At 40.0% G+C, this 25,000-nt stretch overlaps 1 protein-coding gene across 1 annotated transcript in view; it reads left to right on the plus strand.

The window, feature by feature from the left end:
* cdm (importin-13-like protein cdm) overlaps positions 1-25,000 on the plus strand; it is a 114,449-nt gene that overhangs the window by 21,733 nt on the left and 67,716 nt on the right. The gene's annotated exons all lie outside the window — the stretch shown is intronic.

Genomic DNA, 25,000 nt, shown 5'->3' on the forward strand with positions numbered 1-25,000 from the left:
TATTCAGAATTCACTTTTGTATTCTGTCTTATCTTTAAGTCATATTTGTCAGTGTAGATGTGTATCTATTCGTGGTTGGTATGTACTGTATGTATGTATGTATGTATGTATGTATTATTATTATTTTTATTAATGTTATTATTATTATTATTATTATTATTATTAATTGCCAAGCTACAACCCTAGTTGGAAAAGCAGAATGCTATAAGCCCAGGGGCTCCAAGAGAGAAAATAGCCCAGTGAGGAAAGGAAACAAGGATAGATGAACTACGCTAGAATAAAAATCTCCTATATAAACTAGAAAAAACTTTAACAAAACAAGAGGAAGAGAAATAAGATAAGAATAGTGTGCCCGAGTGTACCTTCAAGCAAGAGAACTCTAACCCAAGACAGTGGATGGCCATGGTACAGAGGCTATGGCACTACCCAAGACTATCTTTTGTTTCCTATTATTAACGTTCAATATTATTTTCCTTTTCGTTGGAGGGATTTTGAGGCACTCAAAATGTTCTCATCCCTTTTAGTATAACTTGATCTCCGTTTCTCTATCGTTTGGACATTCTTCTCTCTGGTTACGGTTCATTTCCTTTTGCCCACACACATACCGAATAGCCTGGCCTATTCTTTACAGTCTCCCCTCTGTCTTCATATACCTGACAACACTGAGATTGCCAAACAATTTTTTCACCCAAGGGTTTACCTACTGCACTGTAATTGTTCAGTGGCTACTTTCCTCTTGGTCATGGTAGAAGAGACACTTAAGCTGTGGTAGCAGCACTTCTAGGAAAAGGACACTACAAAATCAAACCATTGTTCTTAGTCTTGGGTAGTGCCATAGCCTCTGTACCGTGGTTTTTCACTTTTTTTGTAGTAGAGTTCTCTTGCTTGAGTGTTCACTCGGGCACACTATTCTATCTAATTTCTCTAACTCTTGTTTTATTAACGTTTTTATAGTTTATATAGGCAATATTTATTTTAATGTTGTTACTGTTCTTAAAATATTTTATTTTTCTTTGTTTCCTTTCCTCACTGGGCTATTTTCACTGTGGAGCCACTGGGCTTAAGCCAAGTCAAATAGTCTCCGAGTGACTGGACGCCATCACGTAAACTGTTCTACTGGTTATCATGGGTTACTAGCCTCCTGACTGGGTAGTACAGTGGTAACGTGTTCGCCTAGCATTCGCCTAGCAGCAGATCGATCCTAGCCTGGGATCGTAATTTTAACCTGCCTAAAATATTTCTTCGTCGTGAAGAATAAAATCTATAAGCCAACGCCATAAACGGTACTCATATTTAATAAATCACACCAGTCATTATTATTATTATTATTATTAGTCCTGTTTCTAAAACCACCACCTTCGTCTGTGCCTGTTATTGCTCATGCGCAGTTATCCATGTGATAGTTTTTGACAGGAGTGCTGTAAATCAGGTGGCTCTTAAGATAAACTGAATTTATTACCTCCAGGGGTCAAGTCTGCGCTGAACTTTGACCTGACCGGTTTTCATTGCTTTTGTTCAAGTCTTTTGGGAATTTGTTTTCTTTTTGGTTTTATTCTTAAATAGTTAAATATTTGGGAAAGTGTAAAATCTACATTATTATTTTAACATAATTTTTAATTATTATTTATTATTATTATTATTATTATTATTATTATTATTATCATCATCATCTTCTCTATAGAGGTAACCATTGATCCAAATATTATTATTTTTATTATCATTCTCATCATTATTATTATTATTATTATTATTATTATTATTATTATCATCATCATCTCTATAGAGGTAACCATTGATCCAAATATTATTATTTTTATTATTATTATCATCATTATTATTATGATTATTATGATTATTATTATTATTATTATTATTATTATTATTTTGATGAATTAGCAGTAAAGATTAGAGCATAATAGGCTACAGAATATCTTTCTCCAGAGGTTTGAAATATAGGTTTAACAGTTTGACCAATTTAGCCCAAATTTCGCTTAATGCAATTACAGTTTGGGACAGGCTCTATTAATTTTGCTGATATAGTGACATTGTGGAATTATATTTTTTTTTGGTTAATCATTTCTTTGAGATTTGTTCAAATTGATTATTTCTCTTAATATATAATATTTATGTCCTTTATTCAGTTTCAGTACTTATTTGTGTGTGTGTGAGAGAGAGAGAGAGAGAGAGAGAGAGAGAGAGAGAGTGAGTGTGTGTGTGTGTGTGTAAAACAAAGATTCACATTCATTCATCATGTACATGGACAGTGGGATTGTTTTGCAAAACCTTTATCTGCGTTGAAAAGGCATAAAATCTATCGGCTTATAGCTCTCGCTCTCTCTCTCTCTCTCTCTCTCTCTCTCTCTCTCTCTGAAGTATATAGCTTGTGTTTGTGTATGAGATACTTTGTCAGTGATACTTTTGGAAACCGTAATGAAACATCAATCCTGAACACTCTCTCTCTCTCTCTCTCTCTCTCTCTCTCCCTCTCTCTCTCTCTCTCTCTCTCTGAAGTATATAGCTTGTGTTTGTGTATGAGATATTTTGTCAGTGATACTTTTGGAAACCGTAATGAAACATCAATCCTGAACACGCTCTCTCTCTCTCTCTCTCTCTCTCTCTCTCTCTCACACACATTTATTTTAATGACGTTTACGTATCCAGCCAAAATGAAATAAAAAAAAAAAAAGAATCTATTCTAGTTTATGTCCACTCCCTGAAATCAATTTCTCCTCTTAGAACTATGATGTCCACTCCTTGTCCTTCAGTAGGGACATTTCGTTTCCATCAGCGACGCCTTCACCACCGACTCGATCACTATCATCATCTATAAGTCACTACCGTCATCATCCTCCTCCTTCATCATGAGAGGGTCAATCTCCCGTATTGGCAATAAGCCATCATCGTTACTATCATCGTTCTTCTTTATCCAGCCTCCTTGGTACTAGCTCCCTTGTCCATCTCCTGGCATCCTATACCCCTCCCTCTCCACGTCCCCCTACTGGCATCCTACACCCCTCCTTCACAGTGTCCCCCTCCTGGCATCCTTACACCCTTTCCTCCATTGGTGGCCTCTTTGTCTAGTCCTCCGACGGGTTATCTAGTCACGACGTATCCTGAATCCTGACACCTGTCTATTTCTTCAGCGTTCGGTTCCCGATGGAACGCCAATTCTCGGCGTTATAAAAGTCCGCCATAGTCTCATTCTGCAACTATTTCCCTATTCGGGTTTACCAAGTCATTGTTGGTGTGACATCATACACTATAAAGCCCCATTGTTGTACTATTTTTCCCCCTTTTATGACATCTTTATATTAGTTTGACGTCAGAGGAACACTTCTGTGTGTAGTCATTTCATTGGTGGCTCAGCAATTTTGGGTTTACCAAGTCATTGTTGGTTGACGTCAGACGTTATAAAGGCCCATGGTTGTACTATTTTCCCCCTTTTGTGACACCTTTATATTAGTTTTACGTCAGAAGAACACTTCTGTGTGTAGTCATTTCATTGCTGGCTCAGCAATTTTGGGTTTACCAAGTCATTGTTGGTTGACGTCAGACGTTATAAAACCCCATTGTTGTACTATTTTTCCCCCTTTTATGACACCTTTATATTAGTTTGACTTCAGAAGAACACTTCTGTGTGTAGTCATTTCATCGGTGGCTCAGCAATTTCGGGTTTACCAAGTCATTGTTGGTGTGACATCATACACTATAAAGCCCCATGGTTGTACTATTTTCCCCCTTTTATGACACCTTTATATTAGTTTGACGTCAGAAGAACACTTGTGTGTAGTGGTCATTTCATCGGTGGCTCAGACAACTATATTTGTTTTCTGGTTTACCAAGTCATTGTTGGTGTGACGTCATACACTATAAAGCCCTATTGTTGTACTATTTTCCCCCCTTTTATGACACCTCTATATTAGTCTGACGTCAGAGGAACACATCTGTGTGTAGTAAGTTTACCTTTGACTTAGGGACGGGATCGGTTTTATCAATAGTTTCTAAGGTTATTCGCATTTCATGTACTTTACTTAATACCTAAGATTACTATTAGTTTTCAGCGATGCGTTTTTATTAAGTAGCATTTTTGTTTAAAAGTTTAATTATGGAGAATTTAATATTAAGATTCATTTATTGTGGGCTATTGGTAACGTCACTGTGTGTTGATCGCCAGACTGTGGTTAAAGCCCCTCTCAAATTTGACAGTCTCTTGAACTGTTTGCATCTTCACAACCCCTGTGAGCTAAGTTCTACCTGTTGAGTCATCAGCAGCCATTGCCTGGCCCTCCTTGGTCCTAGATTGGGTGGGGAGGAGTCTTGGGCGCTGACCATGTGTATATATGGTCAGTGTCAGGGCAGTTACCTGCTTGCTAGGGCAATGTCACTGTCCCTTGTCTTTGCTATTCAAGATCGGCCTTTAGACCTTTAAAGTTATAAATACTGTGAAAACGCAATGCAGATTTAAGACTTAGATTCATTGGTTATTATCCTAGACTTTCAAGGTAGTATGAATATTATAGTCAATTCTTTTTAGTGAGGCAGATTTGCACCGACTCGCAGGGGTACCCCTTTAGCTCGGAAAAGTTTCCTGATCACTAATTGGTTGAATAAGATGATTCTAACCAATCAGATAGCAGGAAAATTTTCCGAGCTAAATGGGCACCGCTGTGAGTAGGTGTACATCTGCCTCGCTAAAACAAATTGAGTATAGTATGCAAATATAGGAAGAGAGGAAGGAGGAATTTTGGTAAACATCACTTCAATGGCAGAGTTTCATCTTCAAATATCGTTTTGTTGATATAAACAATTTAAAATGCTGTGTTTATATACGTGTTTTATTCAGTATTCACAATGATATTTAGTGACATTTCCAATATAAAAAAGCATGATCAAAATTGCATATATTCAAGTGATGTAAATTTCGACTGCTCCTAATAGCTGGTATGCGTATAAGGAACTTGGGTACATTCTCATATTTTACCTGAACAGCCCTGATATTTTACGCTAAATCAAATTTGTTATTTCTATTTTCATCTTACTTTATTCTATTTTTTGAGTTTTTTTTAGTTTTTGCGAGAGAGAGAGAGAGAGAGAGAGAGAGAGAGAGAGAGAGAGAGAGATATGTTTCATTACGGTTTCCGAAAGTATCATTGACAAAATATCTCATACACAAAAACAAGCTATATACTTCAGAGAGAGAGAGAGAGAGAGAGAGAGAGAGAGAAAAGCTATATACTTCAGAGAGAGAGAGAGAGAGAGAGAGAGAAGCTATATAGTTCTGTGTGAGAGAGAGAGAGAGAGAGAGAGAGAGAGAGAGAGAGAGAGATTTATGAACCACTAAATTAGTTTATCGCTCTGGTGTCTACACATTTCGATATCTTGAAAAGTGACATAAATCAAATGACCTATGCAAATGAATCCTGCAGGATCTAGATAGGATCGGTAAATGAGGCTTGCAAGGACACCAATGATTATGGTCTCCTTGCGAAATGCTTCCACTTAAAGATTCGCTGTGCATAGGTTATAACACGCTACCTGATGAATCAGATGGAGGGGGGGGGGAGACTCGTGTTAGCAAGGGCCTTATCCAAGGGATTGCTTATCGCTGTTGAGATGTTCTGCAGGGAGTTTGGTGTGTCCTTCTGGTCTCTACCAAACCATGATTCTTTTTCGTAGCACAAAAGGAAATTATAATGGTATTAGATAATAATTTGACACAAGTTAGAAGTCAGATGTGTTTCAATTTAGAAACAAGCATCAGTTTTTAAATTCTCTCTCTCTCTCTCTCTCTCTCTCTCTCTCTCTCTCTCTCTCTCTCTCTCTCTCTCTCTCTCTCTCTCTCTCCTGAAATCAGATAAAGCCAACTTCGTGTGACCAGCTAAGCTTATCTTGCACCCAGCTGCTGATAATAAATTGTTATATTTTTTCTCTAAAAAAAAAATCTTAAATTCCCAAATTTAAAAGAAAAAGACTATGAAGAGAAGTTAACTAATCCACTTAAAAAAAAGATTATAGAAAATTTCTATTTTTTTAGTATTATATTCTCAAAGTCTTGTTATTTTCAGTTTTCTCACGGCGTTAATTTGTCAAACCAACCAAGTGTAAAAATCCAAAGTGGTTTTTAGATTAGACATGTTTTTCTTTTCAAATATTAAATTTCATGTTTAACGCACCAATCTAAGATGATTTCTCATGCGTGGAAAAAAAATTGGAACTTGCTTTCCGATTGTTTTTAAGTATTTTGTGTATTTTTTTTAATATCTGCAAATGAGAGAGAGAGAGAGAGAGAGAGAGAGAGAGAGAGAGAGAGAGAGAGAGAGAGAGAGTTCCTTAAGGGTTATTAATTTCCACTATTTGCTGTTGTAATTCTTGTCTATTTTCTTGCTGTAATTGAGGAAATTATCATCTTCCTGACCACTACTTGGTCCGGTCCACTACTGGGGACCGGTCCACTACTGGATCCGGTCCACTACTGGGTCCGGTCCACTACTGGGATCGGTCCACTACTGGGATCGGTCCACTACTGGGTCCGATCCACTACTGGGATCGGTCCGCTACTGGGACCGGTCCACTACTGGGACCGGTCCACTACTGGGTCCGGTCCACTACTGGCCCCAGACCACTACTGGCCCCAGACCACTACTGGCCCCGGACCACTACTGGCCCCGGACCACTACTAGGTCCAGTTCACTACTGGCCCTGGACCACTACTGGCGTTGGTCCACTACTGGCTCTGATTAACTACTGGCACCAGTCCACTACTGGCCTTGGACCACTACTGGAACCGGACTACTACTGGCTCTGGTCCATAAAGGCACAATTATAAATGACTAATTTCCTCAGTTTCTCCTGCACTTTAAACGCAGTGGTCATCCTGTATTACAGGACACAGGGCCACTCTGTTTTCTTTGTCGCTAAGCAGGTCGTGAGCTTGTGTTTTATTTTAGGTGCAGGTCGCCTTCTTGCTCGCTTCTGAGAAGGTTACTGTCCCATGTTTTCCCTGGTCTTCACTGAATTTATTTAATAAACCTTCCAGTAGGTCACTGAACTATTTTGACTGCTCTCTGATGCAGGCCACTGAGCTGATTTGCCTAACTCTGCGATACAGGTCACCGATTGTTTCACCAAACTCGCCAGTGCAGGTCACCGATTGTTTTACCAAACTCGCCAGTGCAGGTCACGGATTGTTCCACCAAACTCGCCAGTGCAGGTCACCGATTGTTTTACCAAACTCGCCAGCGCAGGTCACCGATTGTTTTACCAAACTCGCCAGTGCAGGTCGCCGATTGTTTTACCAAACTCGCCAGTGCAGGTCACAGATTGTTTTACCAAACTCGCCAGTGCAGGTCACAGATTGTTTTACCAAACTCGCCAGTGCAGGTCACAGATTGTTTTACCAAACTCGCCAGTGCAGGTCACAGATTGTTTTACCAAACTCGCCAGTGCAGGTCACAGATTGTTTTACCAAACTCGTCAGTGCAGGTCACGGATTGTTCCACCAAACTCGCCAGTGCAGGTCACAGATTGTTTTACCAAACTCGCCAGTGCAGGTCACAGATTGTTTTACCAAACTCGCCAGTGCAGGTCACAGATTGTTTTACCAAACTCGCCAGTGCAGGTCACAGATTGTTTTACCAAACTCGCCAGTGCAGGTCACAGATTGTTTTACCAAACTCGCCAGTGCAGGTCACAGATTGTTTTACCAAACTCGCCAGTGCAGGTCACGGATTGTTCCACCAAACTCGCCAGTGCAGGTCACAGATTGTTTTACCAAACTCGCCAGTGCAGGTCACAGATTGTTTTACCAAACTCGCCAGTGCAGGTCACGGATTGTTCCACCAAACTCGCCAGTGCAGGTCACCGATTGTTTTACCAAACTCGCCAGTGCAGGTCACAGATTGTTTTACCAAACTCGCCAGTGCAGGTCACCTATTGTTTTACCAAACTCGCCAGTGCAGGTCACCGATTGTTTTACCAAACTCGCCAGTGCAGGTCACGGATTGTTCCACCAAACTCGCCAGTGCAGGTCACCAATTGTTTTACCAAACTCGCCAGTGCAGGTCACAGATTGTTTTACCAAACTCGCCAGTGCAGGTCACAGATTGTTTTACCAAACTCGCCAGTGCAGGTCACGGATTGTTTTACCAAACTCGCCAGTGCAGGTCACAGATTGTTTTACCAAACTCGCCAGTGCAGGTCACAGATTGTTTTACCAAACTCGCCAGTGCAGGTCACAGATTGTTTTACCAAACTCGCCAGTGCAGGTCACAGATTGTTTTACCAAACTCGCCAGTGCAGGTCACGGATTGTTCCACCAAACTCGCCAGTGCAGGTCACAGATTGTTTTACCAAACTCGCCAGTGCAGGTCACGGATTGTTTTACCAAACTCGCCAGTGCAGGTCACAGATTGTTTTACCAAACTCGCTAGTGCAGGTCACAGATTGTTTTACCAAACTCGCCAGTGCAGGTCACAGATTGTTTTACCAAACTCGCCAGTGCAGGTCACAGATTGTTTTACCAAACTCGCCAGTGCAGGTCACAGATTGTTTTACCAAACTCGCCAGTGCAGGTCACGGATTGTTTTACCAAACTCGCCAGTGCAGGTCACGGATTGTTTTACCAAACTCGCCAGTGCAGGTCACGGATTGTTTTACCAAACTCGCCAGTGCAGGTCACGGATTGTTCCACCAAACTCGCCAGTGCAGGTCACGGATTGTTTTACCAAACTCGCCAGTGCAGGTCACGGATTGTTTTACCAAACTCGCCAGTGCAGGTCACAGATTGTTTTACCAAACTCGCCAGTGCAGGTCACAGATTGTTTTACCAAACTCGCCAGTGCAGGTCACAGATTGTTTTACCAAACTCGCCAGTGCAGGTCACAGATTGTTTTACCAAACTCGCCAGTGCAGGTCACGGATTGTTTTACCAAACTCGCCAGTGCAGGTCACGGATTGTTTTACCAAACTCGCCAGTGCAGGTCACAGATTGTTTTACCAAACTCGCCAGTGCAGGTCACAGATTGTTTTACCAAACTCGCCAGTGCAGGTCACGGATTGTTCCACCAAACTCGCCAGTGCAGGTCACAGATTGTTTTACCAAACTCGCCAGTGCAGGTCACAGATTGTTTTACCAAACTCGCCAGTGCAGGTCACGGATTGTTCCACCAAACTCGCCAGTGCAGGTCACCGATTGTTTTACCAAACTCGCCAGTGCAGGTCACAGATTGTTTTACCAAACTTGCCAGTGCAGGTCACCGATTGTTTTACCAAACTCGCCAGTGCAGGTCACCTATTGTTTTACCAAACTCGCCAGTGCAGGTCACCGATTGTTTTACCAAACTCGCCAGTGCAGGTCACGGATTGTTCCACCAAACTCGCCAGTGCAGGTCACCGATTGTTTTACCAAACTCGCCAGTGCAGGTCACAGATTGTTTTACCAAACTCGCCAGTGCAGGTCACAGATTGTTTTACCAAACTCGCCAGTGCAGGTCACAGATTGTTTTACCAAACTCGCCAGTGCAGGTCACGGATTGTTCCACCAAACTCGCCAGTGCAGGTCACAGATTGTTTTACCAAACTACCCAGTGCAGGTCACAGATTGAAATACCAAACTCGCCAGTGCAGGTCACCGATTGTTTTACCAAACTCGCCAGTGCAGGTCACAGATTGTTTTACCAAACTCGCCAGTGCAGGTCACGGATTGTTCCACCAAACTCGCCAGTGCAGGTCACAGATTGTTTTACCAAACTACCCAGTGCAGGTCACAGATTGAAATACCAAACTCGCCAGTGCAGGTCACCGATTGTTTTACCAAACTCGCCAGTGCAGGTCACAGATTATTTCACCAAACTCGCCAGTGCAGGTCACGGATTGTTTTACCAAACTCGCCAGTGCAGGTCACCGATTGTTTTACCAAACTCGCCAGTGCAGGTCACAGATTGTTTTACCAAACTCGCCAGTGCAGGTCACGGATTGTTCCACCAAACTCGCCAGTGCAGGTCACAGATTGTTTTACCAAACTACCCAGTGCAGGTCACAGATTGAAATACCAAACTCGCCAGTGCAGGTCACCGATTGTTTCACCAAACTCGCCAGTGCAGGTCACCGATTGTTTTACCAAACACGCCAGTGCAGGTCACCGATTGTTTTACCAAATTCGCCAGTGCAGGTCACCGATTGTTTACCCAACTCAATAGGACAGGTCATTGATTGTTTTACCCAACTCAGTAGGGCAGGTCACTGATTGTTTTACCCAACTCAGTAGGGCGGGTCACTGATTGTTTTACCCAACTCAATAGGACAGGTCACTGATTGTTTTACCCAACTCATTAGGGCAGGTCACCGATTGTTTACCCAACTCAATAGGACAGGTCACTGATTGTTTTACCCAACTCAATAGGATAGGTCACTGATTGTTTTACCCAACTCAATAGGGCAGGTCACTGATTGTTTTACCCAACTCAATAGGGCAGGTCACTGATTGTTTTACCCAACTCAATAGGGCAGGCCACTGACGTTTAACCTGACTCTCTAGGGCAGGTCACAGACTTGTTTTACCTGGCTCTACAGTGTGCAGGTCAGTGACCAGTTTAACATAGCTTCCCAATGTGCAGGTCACTGACATGTATAACCTGGCATAGCCTACAGGCGTATAGGCCACTGACATGTTTTACCTGGCTCTACAGTGTACAGGCCACTGACCTGTTTTACCTAACTCTCTAGGGCAGGTCACTGACATGTTTTACCTAACTCTCTAGGGCAGGTCACTGACATGTTAAACCTCTCTCTCTATGGCAGGTCACTGACCTGTTAAACCTTTCTCTCTATGGCAGGTCACTGACCTGTTAAACCTCTCTCTCTAGGGCAGGTCACTGACCTGTTAAACCTCTCTCTCTAGGGCAGGTCACTGACCTGTTGAACCTCTCTCTCTAGAGCAGGTCACTGACCTGTTAAACCTCTCTAGGACAGGTCACTGACCTGTTAAACCTCTCTCTGTAGGACAGGTCACTGACCTGTTTAATCTGACTCTCTAGGGCAGGTTACTGACCTGTTTAATCTGACTCTCTAGGACAGGCCACTGACATGTTTTACCCGGCTTTACAGCGTACAGGCCATTGACCTGTTGTACCTAGCTCTCTAGGGCAGGTCACTGACCTGTTTAACCTGACTCCGCTGTTCAGATCACTGACCTGACTTACCTGCCCCTCTAGAGCAAGGCTCTGCTTGTTCACTACTCCTGACCCCTTCTGCCCCAGTTGCACCGGAGCACGAAATTCCATCAGTGGCTGAAATCGTTCCCCTCAATTTTATCCAGCTCGATCCACCCGCCTTTCAAATAGTCGCCGCATAAGTAACCAGGGCGTAACTAGGGTGGATTCGACGCCCAATCCACCTGTGCCTATTTTATGTGGTTTTGCGGTATTTTTATTATTTTATGAGCATTCCTAAGTCTCTTACTTTCGAAGCTTTTGTCTCGAATAAGATTCCGATTGTTGCATTCAAGATGAGGTGGGAGGCCCTGGTATTTGAGATTTCTGTTGTTTGTATCTCTCTCTCTCTCTCTCTCTCTCTCTCTCTCTCTCTCTCTCTCTCTCTCTCTCTCTCTCTCTCTCTCTCTCGCTCGGCGTCAATGACCATCGATGTCAGGATTCCAGAAAACTTTCAATCCAATCAATCAATCAATCTCTCTCTCTCTCTCTCTCTCTCTCTCTCTCTCTCTCTCTCTCTCTCTCTCTCTCTCTTTAAATTTTGATATTTATCGTCCTGGTTGGATTAAATGTAATAATTTGGGCTAGATAGGCCGGCACAGGGGCCAGCGAGACCATTCAGTGCCCAAATGCAACTGTGGAAAATCTTTAGCTGAGGAATCCATTAACTTGAAAATTGAAAAATGGAGGAATTACCTTCATTCTAATAGCCAGGCCTTCATCATAGGGCTCAATGCTACACAGTATTCTAGAAGTTTTCTTCCAGCTGTGACCAAGTTGTGGAATGATCTTCCTTAATCTTGTAATTGAATCAGTAGAACTTCAAAAGTTCAAAGTTGCAGAAAATGTTTTTATGTTGAACACGTTGACATAAGTCTTTTTATAGTTTATATATGACGTATCTGTTTTGGCGGCGTTGCTGTTTTTAGCATGATTTACTGTTAATTTGCTCTCATCATTTATTTATTTCCTTATTTCCTTTCCTCACTGGGCTATTTTTCCCTGTTGGAGCCCTTGGGCTTATAGCATCTTGCTTTTCCAACTAGGGTTATAGCTTTGCTAGTAGTAGTAATAATAATAATAATAATAATAATAATAATAATAATAATAATAATAATAATAGAAGAATTTATATATAAGAAATTTTCAACAATTGGGTCACACGAAGAGGAAAGTTGTCTAACAGTCTTTGTCTTTGAAAATCTATATTTTCTTACATTTTCATTTGAACTTTGCTGCAAATTTCTTCTGGGCACGAAATTGCTATTATTGCTAGACCAAGTGGTGTCTCATATTTGAAAAATAATAGGAATATTTCTCTATAGGTTTTTATTTTTATGGTGCAAAGGTCTTATAAAATAGGAATATTTCTATATAAATTTTCATCTCTGATACAAAAGTCTTGTAAAAAAAGGAATATTTCTATATGAATTTTTATCTCTTTGATGCAAAAATCGTGTGAAACAGGAATATTTCTATATGAATTCTTACCTCATTGATGCAAAAGTCTTGTAAAATAGGAATATTTCTATATGAATTCTTACCTCATTGATGCAAAAGTCTTGTAAAATAGGAATATTTCTATATGAATTTTTATCTCATTGATGCAAAAGTCGTGTGAAACAGGAATATTTCTATATGAATTTTTATCTCTTTGATGCAAACGTAGTGTGAAACAGGGATATTTTTGTATGAATTTTTATCTCGGATGCAAAAGTCTTGTTAAATAGGAATATTTCTATATGAATTTTTATCTTTTTGATACATAAGTCTTCTAAACTATAAATATTTCTTTCTAGATTTTTATTTTCATGGTTAAAAAATCTTGTAAAATGGGAACATTTCTATATAGATTTTTATCTTTTTGATGCAATTCAGGGAGAAAAAAAAATCTTACATCCATTCAGTGCTAGAAAAACTTGCAAAAAATAAAATCAATAAAAGATGGGCCCCTTGTTTTTATATTATATGATAATGCAAGATCAATGGGTAAATTGCAGTGGTTACAAAATGGAGTCCCTTCATAAATACGATAAGAGAGAGAGACACCCAAAAAGAAAATATGATTTTTACATTGTATGTAAATTTTGATCTAGTTTTTTGGGTTGCATAAATATAAATTCTCATTGAGGTGTACTTATTTCTCTGGATAAACATCTAAGGTATAGTTTCAATACAGAAATTGGGATTTTAGTCTCTTACAATGCTTTTATCCTTTAGTTTTTTTATATTAGAGCATCCTAGTTTTTTATTTATTATTAAAGAGTGTTCAAATAGAAATATTCATTTAGCTTTCTACTTGTAAATGAGTGAATATTTTGTTTAGCTTCAAAATACACACACACACACGCGCGCGCGCGCGCGCAACAACAAAAGCAGCCGTTTCTAGTATATTGCAGGACAAATGTCTTGGACGGGTTTATTCACACACACATATAAACATGCTGACATATTATATATATATATATATATATATATATATATATATTTATATATATACAGTATATACTCTATATATGTATAAATTTATATATATATATATATATATATATATATATATATATATATATATATATATATATATATATATATGTTGTGTATATATATTATGTATCTATGTATATTATGTATATATGAATATATTGTATTTATGTATATGTATACATATACACATACATACATATACTTGTATATATGCATACATATACACATACATACATATACATGTATATATGCATATATATACGCACAGAGTATTATTGCAATGAATTTCCACCTATATATGGAATATTGTAACAGATGCAAAAGCCAAAAAGGAAAAAAAATGAAGACTCTTTGATCCTTTTAAGAGAAAAATTCGAGCAGAGAAAGTTTGCAGACGACCTCCCTAAAGCCCCCCCCCCCCCCCTCCCCGTCAGCCGGGTAAATTCTTTTTACCTATGGCCCTCTGGTGGCGGGATGACGAAGCAATTTTTCCAGAGCATTGCTCACGACGACCTTTCCCGGGCAAGTCGTCCCCCGGGGGGCATCCTCCTCCTCCTCCATCTCCTCCTCCTCCATCTCCTCCTCCTCCTCCTCCTCCTCCTCCTCCTCCTCCTTGAATGAGGCTGTTCCTTTGTCTACTTTTATTCACTGCCCTTTCATCAAACGATATCTGGCGCAAGGGTGTGGATCGAACGTGTGCTGGGGAGGGTACTGGGGGTCGTGGGCTGGGGAGGGTACTGGGGGTCGTGGGCTGGCACCCCTGGAAACTGGGTAAGACGGGGGTTGTGTATTGAAGGACTAGAGGCGAGTGTGGGTGGGTATCTCAAATTATTCATTTTTAAATTCATTTTTATTTTTTTAAGTTGTTTTTGTAAACTGGAGAGACTTTGCGACCTGTCAGAGATGTCAGAATATTTAGCGACATGTCACATTCAAAACTTTATTTTGAGAGAGAGAGAGAGAGAGAGAGAGAGAGAGAGAGAGAGAGAGAGAGAGAGAGAGAGACTTTTCTAGAATTTGCTTCTGACAAGCTTAGAGCCTTCGAGAAATGCTTCAAGTGTGACGAAGTAACTACTTTTGATCAACTAATGAATTTTATTTTTTTTAAGGTATTAAAATTAAACTTTCCATTAATGTTGGAATGGATATTTTATTAGAGAGTAGCAGGCCTTCTCTAGACCTCCGAACTATTATGACACGCCCCCAGAAACCTCTTTATCCACGTCTTCTGTTTAAAGGTTGCTCATGAATGTCCTATCGAGCAGGACAATGCCCTAGAGACGGACCATTGATTATTATTATTATTATTACTACTTGCTAAGCTACAACCCTAGTTGGAAAAGCTTGATGATATAAGCCCAGGGGCCCCAACAGGGAAAATAGCTCAGTAAGGAGAGGAAACGAGTAACAAAATTGAAATAGATATTTCCTATATAAACTATAAAAACTTAACAAAACACGAGGAAGCGAAATAGGATAGAATAGTGTGCCCGAGTGTACCCTCAAGCCAGAGAACTCTAACATATGATCAGCGCCCAAGCCCTCTCTCAACCCAAGCTAGGACCAAGGATAGCCAGGCATTGGCTGCTGATGACTCAGCAGGTAGACCTATAGGCTCCCCCCAAACCCGCCATCCTTAGCTCACAAGGATGGTAAGGTTGCAGCGACCTAAGAAACTTAACGAGTTTGAGCGGGACTCGAACTCCAGTCTGGCGTTCGCCAGTCAGGGACGTTACCACATCGGCTACCACAACCCAGTGAAAATCCTGATGTGATCCAGTTGGACGAACAAAGTATAAGCGCTTTCTTTCCTCGTGGAAAGTCTCAAGTCACGAATTAACCATAGAATTACATTTTATCTAGCAATTCGACAATTAGCCCATTCAGTTTCAAATTCTGGAATAACCTGATGGGGTACTCGAAGACACAATGAAGAACCGGCTTCATCATGCGTGGCAAATCTAAAGTTCTTTGTTTGAGAGCTTCAAAAAATAACTTTCTTTTTTTTCTTTTATGCGTTGGACCCATTACAAATATTTCATGAGTCGTTGTATGACAATGAAACACTATCCAACAGATTTTGTAGATTTGAGAATTAAGTCCTCAGAAGGATATCGGAGTTAAATGGCAGGACAGGAAACTATAAGAGAGATTACTAGAGTGCCATGTGTGGATGAGATCATGGTAAGGGGTAGATGGAGATAGTTTGGGCATGCTTTTCGTCTTCGCACTCCCCAAGAAAGATTAGTTCACCAAACGTTCAGCCGGGCTCCACAAGGCACTAGAAGAGTTGGAATACCTAGGCCTACATGGCTGAGGACTATGAAGCATGAAGTAGGAGATAATGAATGGAGAATTGTTGATTAAAAGTTAAAGAGAGAGAAGACTGACAGATCTAACCGAGGCCCTTTGCGTCATTGGGCGTTGGAGGATATGATGATGATGATGATGAATACAGAATACCCTCGGTTTAAGCCCTTGTTTCATTCCAATCATAAATGTTGATAATGTTACCCCATGGCTTAAAAACATAATCTGTGATTTGCATTTATAATCCCAAACGTTTGAAGGTTTAAAGGTCACTCGTGAATGGGAGAGGCAAGGGATACGACAAAGCCTAGAGTCTGACCATAAATACATATGGTTAGAGCCCAAGTCCTCTCTCCATCAAGCTAAGACCAGAGAGGGCCAGACAATGGTTTCTGGTGACTCAGCAGGTTGACCTACAGGTTCCCTAATACCACTCCCCCATCCCTAGCTCACAAGGATAGCGAGGTTGCATATACTTCTAGAGATTATAGAGCTTGACTGGATCTCGAACTCTAGTCCATCAGATTGCTTGGCAGGGCGTTTCCAGGAGGTTACCAGCGAAGCCCCTTATTACCTCCGCCAATGAAGTTTGGAGGTGGTTATGTTTTCGCCCCTGTTTGTCATTTTGTTTGTGTGCGCGCGTTTGTTTGTGAACGGCTTCCTAGCCACAATTTTAATCGCAGAGTAATGAAACTTGCAGGGATTAACTGTTATGTAAAAAACTGGAAATGATTAGATTTTGGAAGGTCAAGGTTACGGTTAAGCAAAGTGTCCAATTCATAAGCCTTAAGTTTGGACATCATTGTCACAGACTTCAAACTTGGTTCATAAATGAGTGTATGAAAACCCACGCCAATTATTACATGTTAATTTCGAGGGCCAAGGTCGAGTCCAAGGTCAAGGTTAAGCAAAAGGTTAAATTCCAGTCATCAACCATACAGCCACAATTCTAATCGTAATGAAATGAAACATGCAGAAATTTTAAACTTAAGTAAAGAGCTGGAAATTAGAAATTTTGTAAGGTCAAAGGTCAAGGTCACAAACGAGCAAAACATCCATATCACCTAATCAGCCATAAGTTTGGACATAGTTGTCACAGACTTTTCATTCAAACTTGGTACATATTTGAGTGTCTGAAAATCAACGCAAGTGATTTAATTTTGAAAGTCCAAGGTTAAGGTCAAGCCAAAGGACAAGATATACGCTGCCGTGGCGGAGGTCTGCTCTCCACTGAGTGCCCCTCTAGTTTTTCAGTTTTTATTACTGTGCAGCATGGACAAACTTTTTTTCAGTACCGTGCACAGAGAACAAACTATGTACAAAGATTCTCTTTCGGCTTCGGAAACATTATTATTATTATTATTATTAAGCTCAAGGGCTCCAATAGGGAAATTATCATTATTATTATCATTATTATTATTATTATTATTATTATTATTATTATTACTAATTATTGTTACTACTACTACTACTACTACTACTTCTACCTTGATTTGAAAACCTGGATGCTATAAGCTCAAGGGCTCCAATAGGAAAATTATTATTATTACTTATTATTTATTATTATTATTATTATTACTAGCTAAGCCACAACCCTAATTGGAAAAATAGGATACTGTAAGCCCAAGGCTTCCAACGGGAAAAAAATAGCCCATTAAGGAAAGGAAGTAAGGAAATAAACAAACTACAAGAAAACCTAATGAAATCTGCCGAAGAGTATCATCATCATCATCATCATCATCACCTCCTACGCCTGTTGACGCAAAGGGCCTCAGGGATACGAATATCAGGAACCTAGTATAGGATTTTGTCTCAACTTACATAGAGTTGATCAGAAATAATTTTTAAATGTGCGAAGACCCACTTCTCGTTTTGGGCATAAGGAGCCAGAAGACCCGTTTATTGGCTCGTTTTGGGCATAAGGAGCCAGAAGACCCGTTTATTGGCTCGTTTTGGGCATAAGGAGCCAGAAGACCCGTTTATTGGCTCGTTTTGGGCATAAGGAGCCAGAAGACCCGTTTATTGGCTCGTTTTGGGCATAAGGAGCCAGAAGACCCTTTTATTGGCTCGTTTTGGGCATAAGGAGCCAGAAGACCCTTTTATTGGCTCGTTTTGGGCATAAGGAGCCAGAAGACCCGTTTATTGGCTCGTTTTGGGCATGAGCCAGAAGACCCGTTTATTGGCTCGTTTTGGGCATAAGGAGCCAGAAGACCCTTTTATTGGCTCGTTTTGGGCATAAGGAGCCAGAAGACCCGTTTATTGGCTCGTTTTGGGCATAAGGAGCCAGAAGACCCGTTTATTGGCTCGATTTGGGCATAAGGAGCCAGAAGACCCGTTTATTGGCTCGTTTTGGGCATAAGGAGCCAGAAGACCCGTTTATTGGCTCGATTTGGGCATAAGGAGCCAGAAGACCCGTTTATTGGCTCGTTTTGGGCATAAGGAGCCAGAAGACCCGTTTATTGGCTCGATTTGGGCATAAGGAGCCAGAAGACCCGTTTATTGGCTCGTTTTGGGCATAAGGAGCCAGAAGACCCGTTTATTGGCTCGTTTTGGGCATAAGGAGCCAGAAGACCCGTTTATTGGCTCGATTTGGGCATAAGGAGCCAGAAGACCCGTTTATTGGCTCGTTTTGGGCATAAGGAGCCAGAAGACCCGTTTATTGGCTCGATTTGGGCATAAGGAGCCAGAAGACCCTTTTATTGGCTCGTTTTGGGCATAAGGAGCCAGAAGACCCGTTTATTGGCTCGTTTTGGGCATAAGGAGCCAGAAGACCCTTTTATTGGCTCGTTTTGGGCATAAGGAGCCAGAAGACCCTTTTATTGGCTCGTTTTGGGCATAAGGAGCCAGAAGACCCTTTTATTGGCTCGTTTTGGGCATAAGGAGCCAGAAGACCCGTTTATTGGCTCGTTTTGGGCATAAGGAGCCAGAAGACCCTTTTATTGGCTCGTTTTGGGCATAAGGAGCCAGAAGACCCTTTTATTGGCTCGTTTTGGGCATAAGGAGCCAGAAGACCCTTTTATTGGCTCGTTTTGGGCATAAGGAGCCAGAAGACCCGTTTATTGGCTCGTTTTGGGCATAAGGAGCCAGAAGACCCGTTTATTGGCTCGTTTTGGGCATAAGGAGCCAGAAGACCCGTTTATTGGCTCGTTTTGGGCATAAGGAGCCAGAAGACCCGTTTATTGGCTCGTTTTGGGCATAAGGAGCCAGAAGACCCTTTTATTGGCTCGTTTTGGGCATAAGGAGCCAGAAGACCCGTTTATTGGCTCGTTTTGGGCATAAGGAGCCAGAAGACCCTTTTATTGGCTCGTTTTGGGCATAAGGAGCCAGAAGACCCTTTTATTGGCTCGTTTTGGGCATAAGGAGCCAGAAGACCCGTTTATTGGCTCGTTTTGGGCATAAGGAGCCAGAAGACCCGTTTATTGGCTCGTTTTGGGCATAAGGAGCCAGAAGACCCGTTTATTGGCTCGTTTTGGGCATAAGGAGCCAGAAGACCCGTTTATTGGCTCGTTTTGGGCATAAGGAGCCAGAAGACCCGTTTATTGGCTCGTTTTGGGCATAAGGAGCCAGAAGACCCTTTTATTGGCTCGTTTTGGGCATAAGGAGCCAGAAGACCCGTTTATTGGCTCGATTTGGGCATAAGGAGCCAGAAGACCCTTTTATTGGCTCGTTTTGGGCATAAGGAGCCAGAAGACCCGTTTATTGGCTCGATTTGGGCATAAGGAGCCAGAAGACCCGTTTATTGGCTCGTTTTGGGCATAAGGAGCCAGAAGACCCGTTTATTGGCTCGTTTTGGGCATAAGGAGCCAGAAGACCCGTTTATTGGCTCGTTTTGGGCATAAGGAGCCAGAAGACCCGTTTATTGGCTCGTTTTGGGCATAAGGAGCCAGAAGACCCTTTTATTGGCTCGTTTTGGGCATAAGGAGCCAGAAGACCCGTTTATTGGCTCGTTTTGGGCATAAGGAGCCAGAAGACCCTTTTATTGGCTCGTTTTGGGCATAAGGAGCCAGAAGACCCGTTTATTGGCTCGTTTTGGGCATAAGGAGCCAGAAGACCCGTTTATTGGCTCGATTTGGGCATAAGGAGCCAGAAGACCCTTTTATTGGCTCGTTTTGGGCATAAGGAGCCAGAAGACCCGTTTATTGGCTCGTTTTGGGCATAAGGAGCCAGAAGACCCGTTTATTGGCTCGATTTGGGCATAAGGAGCCAGAAGACCCTTTTATTGGCTCGTTTTGGGCATAAGGAGCCAGAAGACCCGTTTATTGGCTCGTTTTGGGCATAAGGAGCCAGAAGACCCGTTTATTGGCTCGTTTTGGGCATAAGGAGCGAGAAGACCCGTTTATTGGCTGGCTCTCGACTTGATATCACTTACTTCGTGTTTTCACACTATTCTTATTTATCTTATTCCCTTTTTTTATATGTCAAAGATGTCTTGTTTTATACTTTATTTTAATTGTTCATTACTTCTTATAGTGTGTTTATTTCCTTGTTTCCTTTACTCACTGGGCTATTTCTCCCTATGAGAGTCCTTTATTTATCTTCCTCCTTTTTTTGAAGATTTTATTGTTAATATGTCGCTGTCCATAAAGTATTTATTTTAATTATTCATTACTTCTTAGTTCATTTATTTCCTTGTTTCCTTTCCTCGTTGAGCTATTTCTCCACATTAGAGTTCTCTTATTTGTCTTATTTTTTAAATTTTAATAGTTTACATATGAAAGATCCATTTTGATGTTACTCTTCATAATATATTTTGTTTTAATTGTTCATTACTTCTTATAGTGTGCTTATTTCCTTGTTTCCTTTTCTAACTAAACTATTTTTCCCTGTTGGAGTCCATGGGCTTGTAACATCCTGCTTTTCCAACTAGGGTTGTAGCTCTCCTCTCCAACAATACTCCACTACCCCTAATTCTAATCTCCCCATTCTCTCTCTCTCTCTCTCTCTCTCTCTCTCTCTCTCTCTCTCTCTCTCTCTCTCTCTCTCTCTCTCTCTCCTCCAAGCTACATTGCGAAAAAAACAAATTGGCAATGGCTAATTCTAAATCATATCTTATAAATTTCATGATAGCCATAACATGTGATTTTCATGATTGTCTCTCTCTCTCTCTCTCTCTCTCTCTCTCTCTCTCTCTCTCTCTCTCTCTCTCTCTCTCTCTCTCTCTCTCTCTCTCTCTCTCAAAAAGGGGCAACTTCAATAACTCTGCCATAAATTCAAAACCTGAAATTATTTTCTGGAAAAAAAAAGATTATGAAAAAGTCATGAATTTCACCTTAATCTTGCCAGTCGTTTTTTTTCGTGAAATTTTATTGTTTCTCCCTATTTCCTTAATCTTTCCCATCCCGAGTACCTGCCTTTGAGCTATAAACTGGATTGTATCCAGGGGTACTCTTCCTTTCCCCATATTCCCCACTTCCCTATTCTATTCTTATTATTAATTGATGAGCGAACACTAATAAGAGTTCATGGACATGTTGACTGGCTCGCAAGTTGATTTGAAGCGAGGTCAGTTGAGATTCGAAACTTTTAAGCACTGAAGATGTAAGGATTCCATACTCGTCCTCAGGAGATCTAGAAGAATTTTTTTATAGTTTTACTATAAAATAAATGAAAATTAATTAAATACTCCAAAAGTCTAACATTAAAACCATCGAAAATTTTCATTCTAGAAGATTGTACCCCTGTAAAGGTTTTTCAGCAAGTTTCGGAAACATCCTATCGTTAGTTATCAAGTAATCCTGCCGTTTTAAGAGTCCTACTAAACAAAATAATCCTGTCTCTGGAGATTATTGATGAATATACGTACTTGGGACAGACAGTAACTGTTTCACCAGGAAATGAGACCGAAAGTATAAGGAACATGAACATGAGATGGAGAGCTTTTGGTATACAGAATGAGATTATGAAAAGTATAATGCCACTTTCTCTAAAAAGAAAAGTATTCAATGTGATGGTCCGACCAGTATTAAGTTATGCATCAGAAGGTTGAGGCCCTACTAAAAGAGCTATGGAAAGAATAATGATATGAATTATACTAAGAGACAGAAAAAGAGCAACAAGGATACTAGAGCAAACTAAAGTAGATGATATTCTAACAACAAGAAATGGACATGGGCAGGACATATAATGAGAATGACAGATAATAGAATGACATAGAAAATAACAATGGTTTCCTGGAGATTGCAAACGAAGCAGTGGAAAGAGAAGACGACGATGGATTAACGAGCTAAGAAAATTTGCTGTTGTAGATTAGCATAGAAAGATCATAAGTGCACGTGGAAGGACACGTCGGAGGCCTTTGTCCTGCATTGGACTAGCAACGGCTGATGATCATGATGACATATACATATACATAAGCTAGGATCACTCTTAAGTCGTGATGATGAATACGAATTAGTTCCTGAATGTTCTAAGTCTAGATTATTAATGCTTGCTTGCATAATTTATCACCTTGGTAAGTTGCTTCGTTCTGATTTAATCACGTCTGTATATTTGTTTCTCTTTTAACCTTAAAATGAGCAATTCTGTCTTATTTCTCGTCCTCTTCTTTTGTTAGTTTTTATATTTCATATATGAGATATTTATTTTAATGTTGTTGCTGTTCTTGAAATATTCTATTTTTCCTTGTTTCCTTTCCTCACTAGGTTACTTTCTTTGTTGGAGTCCTTGTGCTTACAGCATATCCTGCTTTTCCAACTAGGGTTGTAGCTTAGCAAGTGACAATAATAATAATAATAATAATAATAATAATAATAATAATAATAATAATAATATAGGAAATATTTATTTTAATGTCGTTACTGTTCTTAGAATATACTATTTTTCCTTGTTTCCTCTCCTCAGTGGGTTACTTTCCTTGTTGAAGCACCTGGGCTAATAGCATACCTTGCTTTTCTAACTAGGGTTGTAGCTTAGCAAGTAATAATAATAATAATAATAATGATAATAATAATAACACGTCTCTTTAACATTCGGATCGGGGACCGTTGACGTAAAATCCCACTTACCCAGGGACACTCATGAAGACGTCCTCACACAGACTCCTTTTCCCATATCATACCTTGTTGGGAACATCGCCACGAAGCACCCAGGTTTTTTTTTTTTTTTTTTCTTCTACGAAATTGTCGCCACGCATTTCAAAGTATCGCTCTCTCGAACATTCGTGATAATGATTTGGCCTCCAGCATTTTCATCTCTGGCTCAGCCAGAGTTTCGATTCCAGATGACTGACTGGCCTTGATAGAAAACGGCGATCACTTCTTGACAGACGTTGCCGGAAGAATATTGCTAAAGTCTTAGTCGATAAAAATTGTAAAAGGCTTAAACAGAACTGTGAAATGTAGTCAATAAACTGTGCTAGATTCTTTCCAGAAATATATTGAAACATCAAGAGAACTTTTTAAAAAGGCGCTTATAAATAGGCCGGAAACATATCTTGAAATCTGGAATTGGATTGTAATAAGTACCAGGAAACTTTTCCTTTAAGATTCCTGGAAACAAGTGCCTATATTGCCAGTAAACGTTGCATGATATTGCCAGTAAACGTTGCATGATATTGCCAGTAAACGTTGCATAATATTGCCAGCAAACGTTGCATGATATTGCCAGTAAACGTTGCATGATATTGCCAGTAAACGTTGCATAATATGGCCAGCAAACGTTGCATAATATGGCCAGCCAGCAAACGTTGCCTAAATTGCTTCGAAAATGGCTCAAATTTTGCCATAAAATTGTGCTTAGTTATTATTATCATTATTATTATTATTATTATTATTATTATTATTATTATTATTATTATCATTATTATTATTATTATTATTATTATTAGTATTATTATCATTATTATTATTATTATTACCTGCTAAGCTCCAACCCTAGTTGGAAAAGCAAGATTTAAGTCCAGGGGCTCCAACAGAGAAAATAGCCCAGCGAGGAAAGGAAACAAGGACAAATATTTTAAGAAGAGTAACTTTAAAAGATATATAAACTATTAAACTTCAAGAAAACAAGAGGAAGCGAAATAAGATAGAATAGGGTATTCGATTATACCCTCAATCAAGAGAACTCTAATCCAAGACGGTGGAAGACCATGGTACAGAGGCTATGGCACTACTGAAGACTAGAGAACAATGGTTTGATTTTGCAGTGTCCTCTAGGAGAGCTGCTTACCATAGCTAAAAGTCTCTCTTTTACCCTTAGCAAGAGCGCTAAAAACTTATAGAAAAATTTCAAAATCTTCGCTGAAAGTTTTCAGAAAAAATAGGCTGAAATATCTCAAAATCTTCGCTGAAAGTTTTCTGAAAAAATAGGCTGAAATATCTCAAAATCTTCGCTGAAAGTTTTCAGAAAAAATAGGCTGAAATATCTCAAAATCTTCGCTGAAAGTTTTCAGAAAAAATAGGCTGAAATATCTCAAAATCTTCGCTGAAAGTTTTCAGAAAAAATAGGCTGAAATATCTCAAAATCTTCGCTGAAAGTTTTCAGAAAAAATAGGCTGAAATATCTCAAAATCTTCGCTGAAAGTTTTCAGAAAAAATAGGCTGAAATATGTAAAAATCTTCCCTGAAAGATTTCTGAAAAAATGTGTTCTTACATCATTTAGCCTGAGGCGAAAATAGCTTTGCCAAGTTACTTAAGACAACGAAACTACTGTTTTATCTGACGAGGATGATATGAACTCTCGGGCGCTCATTAGCGTCGTATTAATTATAAGAGAAAAATTAATCTAATTACCAGATGATGATGTTGAGAAATCACATTTTTTCTGTAATAACCAACGAGAATAAATAATGAGGTCATCTGTGGGATGAATGTATATTGGAATATATTTTATCACGACTATTTTCGATTGTTTGTATATTTGCAGTTATTATTATTATTATTACTACTACTACTTGCCAAGCTACAACCCTAGTTGGAAAAGGAGGATGCTATCAGCCCAAGGGATCCAGCAGGGAAAAATAGTCCAGTGAGGATAGGAAATAAATAAACTATATGAGAAG

Source organism: Palaemon carinicauda, chromosome 33 (assembly GCF_036898095.1).
Source record: "Palaemon carinicauda isolate YSFRI2023 chromosome 33, ASM3689809v2, whole genome shotgun sequence".
In the NCBI taxonomy this organism is placed as follows: domain Eukaryota; kingdom Metazoa; phylum Arthropoda; class Malacostraca; order Decapoda; family Palaemonidae; genus Palaemon; species Palaemon carinicauda.